Source organism: Vicia villosa, unplaced genomic scaffold, assembly GCF_029867415.1.
Source record: "Vicia villosa cultivar HV-30 ecotype Madison, WI unplaced genomic scaffold, Vvil1.0 ctg.000084F_1_1_3, whole genome shotgun sequence".
Classification (NCBI taxonomy): domain Eukaryota; kingdom Viridiplantae; phylum Streptophyta; class Magnoliopsida; order Fabales; family Fabaceae; genus Vicia; species Vicia villosa.
The window spans coordinates 663,058-679,365 of record NW_026705007.1 but is presented as its reverse complement, the minus strand read 5'-3'; the positions used below and the strand labels follow the sequence as shown (position 1 = coordinate 679,365).

General features: G+C 33.1%; 1 long non-coding RNA gene and 1 pseudogene across 2 annotated transcripts; both read left to right on the top strand.

Moving 5' to 3' along the window:
• The first annotated feature begins 84 nt into the window (after positions 1-84).
• Positions 85-2,468, top strand: LOC131623864 (serine/threonine protein phosphatase 2A 57 kDa regulatory subunit B' kappa isoform-like; annotated as a pseudogene).
• A 1,986-nt stretch (positions 2,469-4,454) lies between these two features.
• On the top strand, positions 4,455-5,963 carry LOC131623851 (uncharacterized). Of its 2 annotated transcripts, XR_009290339.1 has the most exons (3): positions 4,455-4,673; positions 4,825-4,929; positions 5,196-5,963. It is a non-coding gene; the product is annotated as an uncharacterized LOC131623851 (long non-coding RNA). The 2 variants fall into 2 exon arrangements; XR_009290338.1 differs by lacking the exon at positions 5,196-5,963 and having other exon boundaries at positions 4,825-5,150.
• Positions 5,964-16,308: the final 10,345 nt, after the last annotated feature.

The following is a 16,308-nucleotide window of genomic DNA, read 5'->3' as shown; positions in this document are numbered from 1 at the left end:
TATGCTTCTCCCTTTGCTCTTCTTCCTTTGAGATGAGCTTGTTCTTGCTTTGAATTTGGAACAGTGCATCTTCAATTATTGTTTGTGGTTTGGAATTTACCAAGATTCAACCAAATGTACTCAATTCTGTCATCTCTCTTGGAACAGATTGATATATAGTTGTTAGATCTGAATAGGATTTTGTTCTTACTGTTCCTATGTTTTGACTATCCTCAATTTCTTTGACACATGTCCTTGTTCATAGGTTGTTGTTTTCTCTCTTGATCTTGTTTCCAATTATTCTGTCTTGCACAAGATTTTGTTTGATTTCATTGTTTAGTTCTCATATGTTTGCTTCTTTGTTGTGGAATGATTAGATTATCTTGTGCTTATTTTATGTTTCACTGGTAAATCAACTTAATGACTTCTATGAACTGATTTGGATAAGTTGGATGCAGGTGTTATAGGTTAGGCTTGTAGCATTGTCACAATGATAAAGCAAATTCTTAGCAAATTGCCTAAGAAGTTACCGAAATCGGACTCATCAGATTCTGCAAAGAGTGATTCTGGAAATAGTACTACTAGTTTCGGAAACGTGTTTCAGTGCACGAATGTTGGAAGTACAATTTCAAGTAAATTAAATGTTGTGAAAAGGGTATCTTCTGTTGTTTTTCCTGCAAGTGTGAATTCTGGAGTGGAGGCGGTTGATCCTTCTCTATCGTTCAAAGATGTTTCGAATACGCAGAAACAAAGCCTTTTTATCAGTAAGTTGAACCTTTGCTGCAAAGTTTATGATATGAGCGATCCTGATAAGAACTGTAGTGAGCAAGATGTTAAACGCCAAACGTTGTTAGACCTCGTTGATTTTTGTTTCGTCTGGTTCTGTTAAGTTTACGGAACCAGCAATTGCGGCGCTGTGTAAAATGTGTGCGGCAAATTTGTTCAGGGTTTTTCACCTAAGTTTCGTTCGAGTAGCGGTGGTGGAGAAACAGAAGACGAAGAACCAATGTTTGATCCTGCTTGGTCTCACCTTCAAGTTGTTTATGATCTACTCCTTCAGTTCATCAATTATAACTCTCTTGATGTGAAGCTTGCGAAATCGCACGTAGATCATGCTTTTGTTTTAAGATTACTCGACCTTTTTGATTCCGAGGACCCTAGAGAAAGAGATTGTTTGAAAAACAGTTCTGCATAGAATCTATGGGAAATTCATGGTTCATAGGCCGTTTATAAGGAAATCGGTTAGCAATATTATCTACCGGTTTGTTTTTGAGACCGAGCGGCATAGTGGAATTGCCGAGCTATTAGAGATTTTCGGGAGCGTTATCAGTGGATTTGCCATGCCGTTGAAGGAAGAACACAAAATATTTTTGTGGAAGGCTTTAATTCCATTGCACAAACCTAAATCTATCGGAATTTACCATCAGCAGTTAACATATTGCATTGTACAGTTCATAGATAAGGATCAAAGATTGGTTAGCTCGGTGATAAAGGGACTGTTAAAGTACTGGCCGGTTACGAATAGCCAAAAGGAGCTCATGTTCATGAGTGAGTTGGAAGAGGTTTTGGAAATGACTAGCATGGATGAATTCAAGAAGATTATGGTGCCGCTGTTTCGACGACTGGCTTGCTGCCTTACTAGCTCCCATTATCAGGTTGTTTTTTCTACGCCGGTCATCTTTCTAGTTGCCTATATTGGCGTTTATTGATTCATGTGCAATTATAGTTATTATATATGGCTATGATGAGCATTGATTATAGTTTATACTGATGTATTTATCGATTCAGGTGGCGGAACGAGCACATTTGCTATGGAACAACGAGCACATTCTGAATCTTATAACTCAAAACCGACAAGTGATTCTGCCTCTCGTCTTCTCAGCACTTGTACATAACTCACAGAATCACTGGAATCAAGCAGTGCTGAACCTAACTCAGAACATACGCAAAATGCTATCTCAGATGGACGAGGAACTCGTACTCGCCTGCCAACGCAAGATCGAAGAGGAAGATTCAAAGTCAAGCGACGTAGCTGAGAGACGAAGAATAACATGGGAGCGTCTAGAAGAAGCCGCAACCGGCGTCCAATCCATAAGCAACGGCGGTGACATCTTACTCCAAGTAAAACCAACTACTGCTACATGCTCAGTAGCATGCTAATTGAAAATTTCTGAGTCATGTTGTTGAATGATTTGTAAGAGGTTGTTTGTTCTAATTTACATAGTGGCTTTTCTATCATGATATCAATATCATCATCTAGTAGAAACAACAAACAACAAACAAAAAACAACACAAACATGTTCAAAACTTGTGTTGTTTTTGCTTAGGTGTTGCTGAGTAGGTGATATTTTGTTTTTTGTTTTGGAGGATTCATGAGGAAACATGTTACAGTGTTTATCTGTCGGTGGTTCATTCGTGCATGAAATGCAATTATATGATGATGCAGTGTCAGTAACAGTCAGTAGCAACAAGTGTTTCATCTTTTGTTACCTTATGGCCCACATTTTTCCCTTCCAATATGCAAGAGTGTCATTGCCATTATGCTATTAACATTCATTGGCTACTATGTGCTATGTGGATGTTTTATGCATTTCTGTTCCTAAATGACAAGTCAAATTTTATGTGAATGTTCATTCTTTCTTTGTCTGTTTTATTACCTACTACTACTCTATTCATGTAAGCCTTTAGTGGTTCATTCCGGATTTTCAGGATTGTAAAAGAAATAGTAAAGGAATGAGAGAAGGAACAATTATTTGGTTAAAGGGTATTGGTGTCCTATTTCACTTTATCTTTTCTTTCCAATAACAGTTAAAAAGTGAATTGAAGAATAAAGTTTGAGAGGGTATAAGTTAATTAAAATGCACATAATAGTCAAAACTATGAAGTCATAGTTTTAATTTTGTTCTGACTCACCTTTGTGTGAGTTTTTATGGTTGTCGTTTTTAGGAAACATGTTAGATTGAGGAGGGTGAGTGTTTATAAACTTTTTTTGGTAAATCATAATAGTAATTCTCGGTCAAGTAGTAATGTGAGTTTTTTTTGATATACTACAAATAGTAATTTTAGTCGAGGCTAAGGAATCGAGTAGTAATGCACATTTTTTTAAATATAGAATTAGATTGAGATCCGTGCGATGCGCGAGATATTGATGGATTTTTTAAGTAATATTGAATTATGTATATTTTAGTTTGTTTAGTATAATAAGTATTGTAATTGAGACAATAAGATGAAAAGAGTAAAAGAAAGAGAAAGAGAACAATTCTAAACAAAAAAATGTTTGAAATATAGAAATGATAAATAAGACGTTATTTAAATTTTAAAATGAGAAATAAGTGGAAAAAAATTTCAATAATTTCTTTTAATATTTCCTTTTATTTTTTCCAATATTTTTAAAAATATTAGATCTTTAGCATTTTATGGATAAGAGGAATTCTATATTGGAACGACTCAGACGCTTTGCAACAAATCATCATAGTCAATATTTTTAATAATTTTGTTTCATATTTCATTTTTTTTTCAATATTTTCAAAAATGTTAAATCTTCATTATTTTATGAATGGGAAAAATTTTACATTCAAACAACTCAAACTCTATGTAACAAATCATCGTAGTCAAAATTTTTAATAATTTTGTTTTACTCCAAATTTAATGATATAACTTAATAATTTGAAGAATAAAATATAAAATTTGTATTATATTGACTTAAATAATATTAAGCGATAGAATTAATTTAATTTTTTTAAAATATATTAATAATCATGAAATAAATGAAAAGATTGCAAGAAAAATATATAATTGATTTTTAAAGTTTATAAAATTCTTTTATATTAAAGTTACAATAATTAGTTGATAAATTAATAGATTTTTGTAGTTAGTGGGTGTTGAACACATGACCTCTAATAGAGAATAAAATTTTTTTTAAGTTAAGATGAGTTTTTAAAGGTGTCACATAGAAAAATATTTAATGTGACATAATTTAAATGATATGGACAAGAATTTGAGGCTCTGATTTAATATATATAATAGAAGAGTAATTCTCAATTAAAGCTAAAGGGTATGGCCCTGAAGCGTTGCATAGGCTCGACTCCTATTTGATCAACTAATGTTTTATCTCAACTCTACAATGCATTTTTGAAGTATTGTCTTTTTTGCGCTTTGTGTAAGACATCGTGGTTTTATCATTTATAAAAAATAGTTTATTGAGTTACATGGATTTGTCATTTATAAAAGACGTTCTGTTGAGTTAAAGGGTCGAATGTTGTTTATAAATTATTTTTTCGCCCCGTGTGGAATTGATGAGTGTAAGTATTATTTATAAATTATTTTTGGTTGGTCTCAATTCTCAAATGAATTATATGAATAATTTTTATTATATTTTTTCTATTAGTATTTCAAAGTCAAGCAACCCTCCATTCAAATATAGAAAAGAAACCAAAAGTGTAGAATGGTAGAGAGGAAATTTAGTTGATGAAAAATTAAATAGACATTGAATTGTAAGAAAACAAAAAACTTCCTATCCAATTTTCACCCTCTATATATTATGTATGTGTATACACCACTTTATTATTCCTCACTAACATAGTTATTCAATTATTCCCAAGAAAAAAAATGGATTCACCTCTTGTACCTCAAGAGATAAGTTATGTGGAACATGTTCACAAACGCCATGAAGAAAAAGGCTGTCTTTATGCTTGGTTTGTATAGTTAGCAATTAACATTCTTGCTTTTGTTCTTTATTAACAATTCTTTGTTATTATTGTTGTCGCCACTCACCAAAATACATCATTTTGGCCTCTTTCTTCTAGGCACTAATAATTGTTTCATTTTTTCAATTTTTGTTGGCAGTTTATTTGCCTTATGTTGCTGCTTTTGTTGCTATGAGACATGTGAATGTTGCTTGGATTGTGGCATGTTGCTGTTGCTCCTAGAAGGATACAAATTCGATTCTATGTAATGGTTATGATTTATAAATAAAGATTTAGTAGCATTTTCAGTGTGTTACTTTTGACTTATGGTTTTGGTTTTGTTTACTTTATGTTCAAGGAGGCATAGACCTAATTTACTAGGATTCTTTTTTTCATGTTGGATTGTTTTTTTTTACTTGGTGTGATAATAATAATTAGTAACGGTGTGAATGTGAAATGAACAATGTGCATGAACATTTGTTGAAACTTTTTTGATTTGTGTCGGCTAAAGGTGAGCTGATTTTTCTGCAGGCTTATCAAATGGAGCCCTCTCTTGGTCCAGGTGCAATAGTTTCTGTAAATTTAACTTTATTTTATGTGGTTAGTTTATACCACTCATTTTTTTTTAGTGGGTGCAAGTTGATAAGTTATTTTACTTTGAAAAAACTATGACGATTCACATGACGATTAACCATCACATACTTGATGTTAAGCCAATGTTTTTCCTCTGCGACCAAACATCGCTGGAAGAAACACATTCAAAGAAATTAGTGACGAACATATTCATAACATGACACTCTTCAACATATAATCGAATATTACTATGTAGCGTTTTCATCAAAGTTTAATACTGTAATAAATTAGAGAAACAAAATGAAACTACACGAAATTCTTCCCAATCATAGGGAGATTTTGACAAAACTTTAATCTCTTTTTCTTTTTCTTCAAGCTCTTGAAAACTATTCCCGCCCCCGCTACTTTCACCGTAACAATGTAGAGTTGTGTTTGATTAGAGTGATTTTGAGGTGAAATGAGATTTTCTAAAATATTCCGAACCATGTTAGTTTGCTTTGATTCATACAAATTTAGTCACAAATATATACTTGAAATACTAAAGAAAATAGGAAAAAAATAACATGTGTTGTAAGAATATCTCAATAATACTAATTTTGTATTACACCAAGATCTTTGAGCTGTAGAACAAAGAACAAAAGAAACTAACTAAATGATCTCAAATAATAATAAATAAAATGTGAAAAAATAAGAAGATATTTACTCAATTCAATCAAATTGTAACAACTTTCCGATTCATTATACTTTAAAATTCATTATAAAAGATTGCAAGATGAGTTACAAGAAAATAATCTTCAAAATTTAAGAATAAATCTTATTTTCTACCATGTGTTTCTCAATCTCTCTAATTCTAAATATAAAAATCACATAAATCCAAAGTGTTTTAAAATATTTCCCAAACCCCTTGGATAATCCCAAAGAATGTCAAACTCCCAAAATATAATCTTAAGAATTTCTACCTTTACATCTCACTAGGATTTCTACACCTTATGCAACTTGAACAAACAACAAGTGAGAGAACCATATTTAGAACTGTCGAAACTTTAGCTATACCAAAACACGACCCTTCATCAAACTAATTTGCAAATTGACCTGAACAAGCATGTGACATGTCTGGACTATCACACTCAAACCTCTATCATCCACACCAAATTGGAGTCCATTGTTGCCGCTCTTCGTATCGCTACTAGCTGAACGTCAACTCTCCCGACCATTGATGACTCGTCGAACTACCGCTTTGCGGCTTTTCCGTCACCGTCGACTTCTGGTGCTACTTTTTGCGATTTTAATACCTCTGGTGATGCCAACTTAATCATCAACCACCTTGTTAATATCTCCAAACTTGAATTATTATCCAACAAACTTGATCAAGTTCAAACCACGCTTGAACTTTGATCTTACCTCGTGCACCCAATCACCTTTTTCTATTGAAGTAGTTTAGAAAACTCACAAGTATTTTTCTTTAACCATTTTTACCTCTCGTCTCTTTTGTTTTCTTTCTTGAAAGTCTTTGGTTATGATTCTTACAATCCTTCAACCATATTCTAAGAATAATATATGAGACCTCCATAATCGTAACTTTGAGGTGGTACAAACGTTGGAAATTTTTTTCTAGAGGAATCAACTTTATTATAAGTTGGGATGTCACTTTTGATGAATCCATATGGGAGATGAAATGCAAAGACCCGGAGGTTATATAATCATAAACTATGGTGAATAAAACTCAATTTGAGATAGAGTTTCCTACTGTAATACTAGAGATGATGAGGTAATTGAGACTCCATTTTCCAATACTATTTAGGAGCAACTTATAGTGGCTCCTAAACATTAAATGGCTCGTGATAAAATTAGGATGAAGATTGTACCACCTCAAAGTTACAATTATGGTGGTACAATCTCCATAATCGATTTCTCACTCACTTGCAAACTTTCTTTAGCTAGTTCAAATTGTTAATTAGGAAATAACTTTTGTATTTATTGTGAATAATTTATTTTTATTACGAGTTGTAATTAGTCATTATAAATTATAATTACTTGTAGTTACTAACATTTTTTATATATAATATCAAATATAATGAGAAAGGCATCAAGCCAATTTTCATGACATGATATCAAAAGGTGAACGATCAAACCTGTGAAACCTGTTACTTGGCTGAATAGCAGCACCCCACTAGGTTGCTCTCAAAATCGCATTTCAAAACTGTTCTTTGAAAATCGTAACCTCGTGGTTGCTTGCGATTTTGACTTATTGGTTGTCGTCCCTTGATTTTTCGTCTTGCTGCTTCGCAATCGTGATTATGTGTTGTTCGGCGCAAATTGTTGTTTGCGATCTTGTTCCACACAAATTTTTATTCTGTGATCTTGTTTGGTGCTCTTGTTCGGCGAAGATTGTTGTTTGCGATCTTGTTCTGTGCAGATTTTTGTTCTCTGGTCTTGTCGATGCTCTTGTTTGGTGTAAATTGTTATTTGTGATCGTACTCGTGGCTTGTTCGATGATTTAAGTTACCTATTTATTTCTCCAATATTTTAGAGGGAGAGAATCATATAAAAAATTGTTATTTATCAATTGTTGTGGTTACCTATCCTTGATGTAAGTTATTATATATATATATATATATATATATATATATATTATATATATATATATATATATATATAATATATATATATATATATATATATATATATATATATCTTCTGCATACACAAGTGATCTCCTTTAGATAAAGGGTGAATTGTATCATGGATTTGGAAAAAGAAATTGTTTTTGTGTCCGTTTTACTGGTAAGAAATATCCAACTTGGGAATTTCAATTCAAGAATTATGTGAAGGGCAAGGAATTATGGAGTCACCTAGACGGTGCATCTGAGACCCCTACAGAGAAAGTTGCATTAGATGTGGGGGAAACCAAAGATGCTCAAATAATCACTTGGATCCCCAGCACTATCGATCCTCAACTGATCAATAATTTACGCTTATTTTCAACTGCTCAAGAAATGTAGTTTGAAGTGTATTTACAATCATGACAATGCAGCCAAACATTTTTAGTTTGAACTAGAGATAGATAATTACAAACAATGTAATTTATGTATTCAAGAATATTATTATGGTTTTTTGAATTTGTGGACAAAACACTCATTTCTTATTCATTCTGATGTTCCCAAGACTGCTCTCACGACTGTCCAAGAGGTCTATAACACAAGTAGGAGAGATCAATTTCTCATGAAACTTCATCCAGAATTTGAAGTTGTCAGAGGTGCTTTGCTTAATAGAAATCCAGTTCCTTCTTTGGATACATGTGTTGGAGAACTTCTAAGAGAGGAACAACATCTTATTACTCAAGGAGCTACGTCTCATGGAGCTGTCGTTTATGAGCCAGTGGCGGGTTGCATATGCTGCTCATAATAGTGGTAAAGGTCGTCATATGAGACAGGTTCAATGTTTCTCTTACAAAAAATTATGTAATTATTGCAAGCGGCAAGGTCATATTATCTCTGATTGACCCACACGTCCTCCACGATCAACACAATGTTTTGACACATATATATCATGCAATTACAAATTCTGCAGTTGGTCCTTCTATTACTAGTGCATCTAATGGTGGCACTCAACAGCCTGAAATGATTCAACAAATGGTACTTTTCACTCTTTCATCCTTGGGAATTCGGGGTAAGTCTTTTAATGTTTTACGTCCATGGTTTCTTTATTCTGGTGCATCTAATCACATGACGGGTTCCTCTGAATACTTGCATAATTTACAGTGTTATCATGGCTATCAGAAAATTAACCTTACTGATGGTAATACCAAATCTACCACTAAAGTTGGTGACATAAACTCTGATTTTTGGCGTGTACTTGTATCACCTGGTCTTGCTTCCAATTTATTGTTTGTTAACCAATTGGTGGATGATAATTATAATGTTAATTTTTCTCGCGTTGGTTGTCATATGCAGGAGAAGGTGTCAGGGAAGGTGATCGCGAAGGGGCCTAAAGTGGGAAAACTATTCCCTTTCCAGTTTATTTCTAATCATTTATCTCTTGCTTGTAATAACGTTTTGAATTTGAATTCTTATGATGATTGACATAGAAAACTGAGTCATCCAAACTCTTCAGTTTTGTCTCATTTATATAAAACCGGTTTGTTGGGAAATAAAAATGTTATTTCTAATGCCTGTGTTTCATTTTGAAAATTGGCTAAAAGTAAAAAACTTCCTTTTCCGTCTGATGCTCACCGTGCCTCCACTTGTTTTGAGATGATTCATAGTGATGTATGAGGAACGTCTCCTGTAGTTTCTCATTCTCAGTATAAATATTTTGTAATATTTATTGATGATTATAGTTTTTTTTACTTGAATATATTTTCTCCATTCTAAATCTGAAGTTTTTTTCTAGTTTAAGAAATTTTTGACATATGTTGAAACTCAATTTCAAGCAAGTATTACATTTTTTTGCTCTGACTCTGGTGTTGAGTAAATGTCTCATAAGTTTCAGGAATACCTTCAACAAAAAGGCATATTGTCTCAATACTCCTCAATAAAATTGTATGGAAGAATGTAAGAATCGTCATTTGCTTGATGTAACACGCACCTTACTTCTCCAAGCTTATGTACCATCCCGATTTTGGATGGAGGCTCTTTCCACAGTAGTCCTTCTTGATCAACCCTCTTCCTTCTACGATTATTGATCTTGATTCTCCTTTCTTTCGTCTTTTTAAAATTCATCTTGATTATAATGCTTTACATACTTTTGGGTTTATATGTTTTGTTCACTTACCTTCATTTGAAAGGCATATACTTGGAGCAAAATCTGTTCAATATGCATTTATGGGATATAGTCACTCTCATAAGGGATTTGTGTGTTATGATATCACTAACCATCATTTTCGCATTTATAGGAATGTGACATTTTTTGATAATCAATTTATGTTTCCCTGTGTTTCCCTTACCATTAATGATAGTGTTACTCTTCCTAAGTTTTCTATTATTCCTCAAACTATAGAACATTATAAACCAGGCCATGTATATGTTAGAAAAACACATATAGCAGGTTCCCACACCCCTTCCCATGTTGAACCGCCACATGATCTTGTACCGGTTAAACCACGATGTTCTAGTCGAATATCTCGTGCACTAGATATATATTCACCAGACAGGTATGATTCTTCACATACTTCTCTGAGTGCCATACTCTCTAGCATATCTATTCTTACTTGTTACTCATAGGCTGTTAAAGATGTGTGATAGATAAAAGCAATGAATAAAGAGATTCAAGCTCTTCAAGAGAATTTCACATGGGATATTGTCTTGTTTCCTCCTGATGTTAAACCTATAGGTTGCAAATGGGTGTATTATGTGAAATTGAATTTTGATGGGTCCCTCAACCGTTACAAAGCTTGTTTGGTTGCTTTAGGAAACAAGCAAGAATATGGAATTGATTATGATGAGACATTTGCACTGGTTGCCAAAATGAAAATTGTTTGCACGATCATCTTTATAACTGCTTATAATGGGTGGTCTCTTCATCAAATGGATGTAAAGAATGTTTTTCTTCATGGTGACCTGATAGAAGATATTTATATGACCCCACCTCAAGGCTTACTCTCTTCATCTAAAGGCACGTGCAAGCTCAAACGCTTCTTATATGGTTTGAAACAGTCACATAGAGCATGGTACAAGAAATTCTGCTCCACTTTACTTGGATTCTCATTTTCTTAAAGTCAGTATGATTCCTCTTTATTTATTCATAACATATCTACGGGTATTGTTCTTCTTCTTTTGTTTGTTGATGATATGGTTATTATTGGTTCTAATCATGTTGTAATTCAACGACTTATGCAACAGTTACAGGCCTCATTTCACATGAAAGATCTCGGTAATCTACATTATTTTCTTGGTCTTGAACTTCATTTTACCTCCAAGGGAATCTTTCTCCATCAACACAAGTATGCTACCGATTTAATTTCTATGGCAGGTCTCCAGTCGGCTAATCCGGTAGGTCCTCTTGAGGTTAACGTTAAATATCATTGTGATGATGGTGATCTTTTGTCTGGTCCCTTATTGTATCGACAAATTATGGGTAGCATCAACTACTTGACTATTACTCACCCTGACATATCTTTTGATTTTCAACAATTAAGTCAATTCATGCATTCTCCTCGCCGTCTTCACTTGGTTGCGGTTCGTCGTATAATTCACTACTTAAAGGGAACCTCTCACCACCGATTATTCTTTTCCGTTGGAATTTCTCTTCAGTTGAGTGCCTATAGTGATGCTGATTTGGCAGAGTGTCGTGATACTTGTTGATCTGTCACTGGTTGGTACATGTTTCTTGGTTCTTCATTGATCTATTGGAAAAGTAAGAAGAAAGCAAAAGTTTATGAATCTTCTATTGAATCAAAATATTTGGCTTCGGTGTCTTTTGGCTGAACTTGGATTTCCCCAAACAGAGCCAACTTCAATTTATGCTGACAATATAAGTACCAATCAAATTGTTGCAAATTATGTTTTTCATGAACGAACTAAACATATAGAAGTTGATTGTCATTCAATACGAGATGCCTACGATGATAAAATGATATCACTTCCTCACGCCAGTACTCAGTTGTAGGTAGCAGATATTCTTACCAAGGTTGTTCCACGTCCACGACATCAGTTTCCTGTTGCCAAATTAAAGCTCCTTGACCAGCAACATCAATTTGAGGGGAGATGTTAATCAGAAAATCATTTTTTCATTTATTGTGAATAATTTACTTTCATAAAATAGGAAATTAGTCATTACGAGTTGTAATTAGTCGTTATAAATTGTAATTACCTGTAATTACTGACACTATTATATAGTATCAAATACAATGAGAAAGGCATCAAACCAATTTTCATGACACAAATTTACCTCTTTCACTTACATGCTCGAATCTCAAATGCCATAGCTTGAATTTGTCATGGAAGTCTTGACTAGATAATAATACATTATCAATAATAGTGGAAACAACTAAAATATACAACCCACACACTTTCGGCTCTTTATCCATTATCATTGCACCATGCAAAATTATCATAACCTCGAGTCTGATTCTTGTTCAATAGCCTAGATCATCAAACAATCTTATGAACAACAAAATTTTCTTAAGTTCAGGAACATATATCACATTGCATAGAAGGAATTCAAGATCATCAAACATTTTAACTCTGACCGTACCAATATCATGAACTTTACAAGCCTTAATTTTAAAGAGGAAGACAAGTCTTAATTGATTTTACAGAAAAAAGTTTGATCCCGTTTAGGCAAAAGAAAGTTGTTTGTTGGATGTAATTGCTTTTATGAGGAAGACAAGTGTTCGAACAAGCAAGTCGTACAATTTGTGTCTGAATACTCCAGGATAAAAAGAATGTACATCCAATTAACTCTTTTTAAAACCAATTTTAATTTTTAAAAAGGAATAGTTCAAATCAAATCGAGTAATAATCTCTTAAAGAAAGACAAATGTCAGAACATGCAAATGGTATGACTTTTGTCTAAACACTTGGGGATAAAAGAGTCATACGTGCAATTAATCCTTTTTAATCCAATAAAAGGATTTAACTCTAAACGACAAGCTATTAATTAATTATTTTTAATGGAAGACAAGTGTTTGAACAAACAAGCGACACGACTTGTGTCTGAACACTCAAGGATCAAAGGATGCACATCTAGTTAACTCCTTTTTTCATCCCATTTGATTACAAAAAGATGAGATTTAAAACATCAAATTGTACAACTTGTGTTTTAAAAGCTCGACGATTAAATTAGATGTACATCTATTTAACCGATTTTTCCTCATTTAATTAATTTAATTAAAATGAACTTTTGATTATTAAAACTATCACTAAATGTGTTCTATAAATTCAAAGATAAAAAAAGTCATATCTAATTAACCTTTTACACTTAATTTATTGATTTCAATTAAATTTATTTTGTAAATGTTATAAGGCATTTTTAAATCTTATAGGCTAAGATTAAAAACAAACAAAAAATAGAGAAAAAAACAATCGGACCCAATTTTGAAATAACCCAATATGGCTCAAAAGCCCATTAAATCAAAAAATCAAAAAATTCAATCAAAATAAAATAATAATTAAAATAATAGAAATAAAAATTCAACATCATACCAAAGACTTTGATCATTTCCTTCATTTTTCTATCATTCCTTTTTCATTCTCTCTATCTCTCTTAATTTCATTCTCTTTCTTGATTATATTTTGTTTTTTAATGATGAGTGAGAGTAAAATTAAGAGAGAGATAGAGATGATGGAGAGGAGAGGAGAGAAAAATGAAGGGGATGATCCAAGTCCGAATACCAAACGGACAAAAAGTTTCGGGTTCATGTTAATTCTAGTGCACTTAGTATAACTTAGATTAGTGTTTTTTGTTGTCTTGTTTTTTATAGTTGGTGTGGAGGTTTTGTAGGCTACCAGGATCTTTGTGATCGGTATATTTCAACTGTTTTTGGATTTAATAAAGTTTATTTTTAATTAAAAAAGTTTTTAATATTAACCAACACAGTTTAGTTGCCTACGGCCATTCCTTCAAAGAATAAACATTTTAAAACCAAAACACATACCATATGTTTGGTATGAGAGTGATGTTACTAGAACCAATTATAAAATTCCGGTACAAGATGTACAACCTATGGCCAACCTTCAAATATTAGATTAGAAGGAAGAGTAGCATGAACTAATAACAATTTTAAATGGGGCAAGTACAATCCATAGTCAAGTTTGAAACACATTTTTGGAAACAATGAAAGAGACTCAAGTATACATTTCCCATCAATTTAGGCACTATATAATTAATAGTATAACTCTATTATTTATTTATTTCTCTAACAAATTAAAAAAATGCTAGTCAATTAGATACATTACCTTTTTTGTATTTTACTTCATTCGTCAACAAATGTTAAGCTAGCTAGCTGTTCAAACTTGAAATGCACAAGAGGTATAGGACTCAAAGAAGACAGGTCATTCAAACGGACCCAGCAGTTTTTGTCTTAAAGATGTTATACATGACAACAACCTAAACACATTCAAACACAAACGTTTTTCAATTATTAAACATATTTCTAGTAAAATGTCACATTTTTTTGGGAGGGGGTTTGAACAACTACCCAAAAAACACAGTTTTTTCGGTTGAGATGTTTATTTCTTAACAAAGTTTTTGAACATCCGTGGATAACTGTTTAAAGTAATAAATTGGACCCATAGTTATGGCCTAGGCTTTCTAATGTTATGGTTTTTTGTTTGCCTGTGTCTTGTCCCATTCAAATGTGTGATAGTGATATATAATTAGTTATTGCTGGTGAAGCTTTCATGGAATCCGATTTTAAGTGTGGTTGAGAGAACTTATTCAATACTTATTTAGACTTACCTTATCATGCAAGGCACTCGTATACTTGTTTTAGAGAATTATATTACATGTTGAAATCAACATTAGGTTAGGGGTGACAAAATGGGTCGCCCGCCTCGCCTTAAGCCTGCCAAAAAATTAATGGGACGGACAAGCCTGCCAAATAAAAAGGACATAAAATTCATGCCCGCCCCGCCAAGGTGGTGGGTTGGCGAGCGGCGGGCTTGCAACCTATTTTTTATTTAGTTTTCTTTCATTTTTTAATAGATTAATACTTTTTTTTACCTTTCTATTAAATTTTTCACTTATTTTTTAGAATATTTTTTTACAAAGAATATTGCATATATTTATAAATAAATGTATAAAATAAAACCATCAATAATTTAAATTATTATAATTAATTAAAAAATGTTGGCTTAAGGAGAGACGAGCTTAACAAATAGGTGAGGCGGACTTTAACGGACAGCGGGCTTTGGCGGGGCGAGCTTAGGCGGGCGGCGGGCTTTGGTGGCCGGCAGATCTAAAATCACAACCCAATCCGTCATTTTTGGCGGGTGCGCGGGCCGGCCCGGCGGGCCACCGCCCGTTCTGCCACCCCTACTTTAGGCCATTTGGTTTTTGTACCAAATCTGGGATTTTTAAATGTTTGTCCCAAACATAAAAATTGCCTAATTTCATATAAGGTTTTTACGATGCGGTTTGAATGAATTTTAAGACAAAAATTTATCTCATCAATAAAAAGAAAATTATCTGTAATTTTGTCAGCTTTAAAACAACAACAACGACTAAGTCTTATCTCATTAGGTGAAATCGATTACATGGATCAACCTTAATCATAATGTTCTATCAAGAACTATGTTTCTATCCAAATCATTAATATCGAGATTTTTCTTAATAACTTCTCTTATAGCCTTTTTTGGGTCTTTCTATTCCTCGAATTATCTGTCTTCTCTCAGTCTGGTCCACTCTCCTTACTACAGAGTCTACAAGTCTTCTCTGTACATTTCCAAACCACCTAAGTTTATTTTCCATCATCTTCTCTCTTATTGACGCTACCCTAACACTCTAATAATTTCATTTCTAATTTTATCCTTTCGAGTCTTACCGCACATCTACGGCAACATCCTCATATCTGCTACACTTTATTCTCGTGTTGATTCTTAACCACTCAACATTTTGTCCTGTACAAAATCGCAGGTCTTACCGAGGTCCGATAAAACTTTCTATTTAGCTTGAGGAGTACCTTTGCATCACATAAAACACTTAATGTCTTTCTCCATTTCAACCATCCAACTTGAACTCATTGTTTAAATCCCCTTTTATTTCTCAATCATTTTGTATTACGGACCCAAGATATTTAAATTGTATGACATGAGAGATAATATGGTCTCCAACTTTCACCTCTAAGTTATAAACACTTCTTCTTTTGTTGAACTTACATTCCAAATACTCCGTCTTACTTTTGCTTAGGCGAAAATCATGTGTTTCTAAAGATCGTCTCCTAGTTTCCAATCTCTCATTTAACTCCTCACTCGATTTTTCAAGAAGGACTATATCATCTGCAAGAAGCATGCATCTCGGTGCTAGCTCGTGGATGTGTTCCATGAGTACATCCAAAATTAAGGTAAAAAGGTAGGGCTTGGGGTTAATTCTTGATGCAAACCAATTGTAATGGAAAACCGTGTGTCTCTCC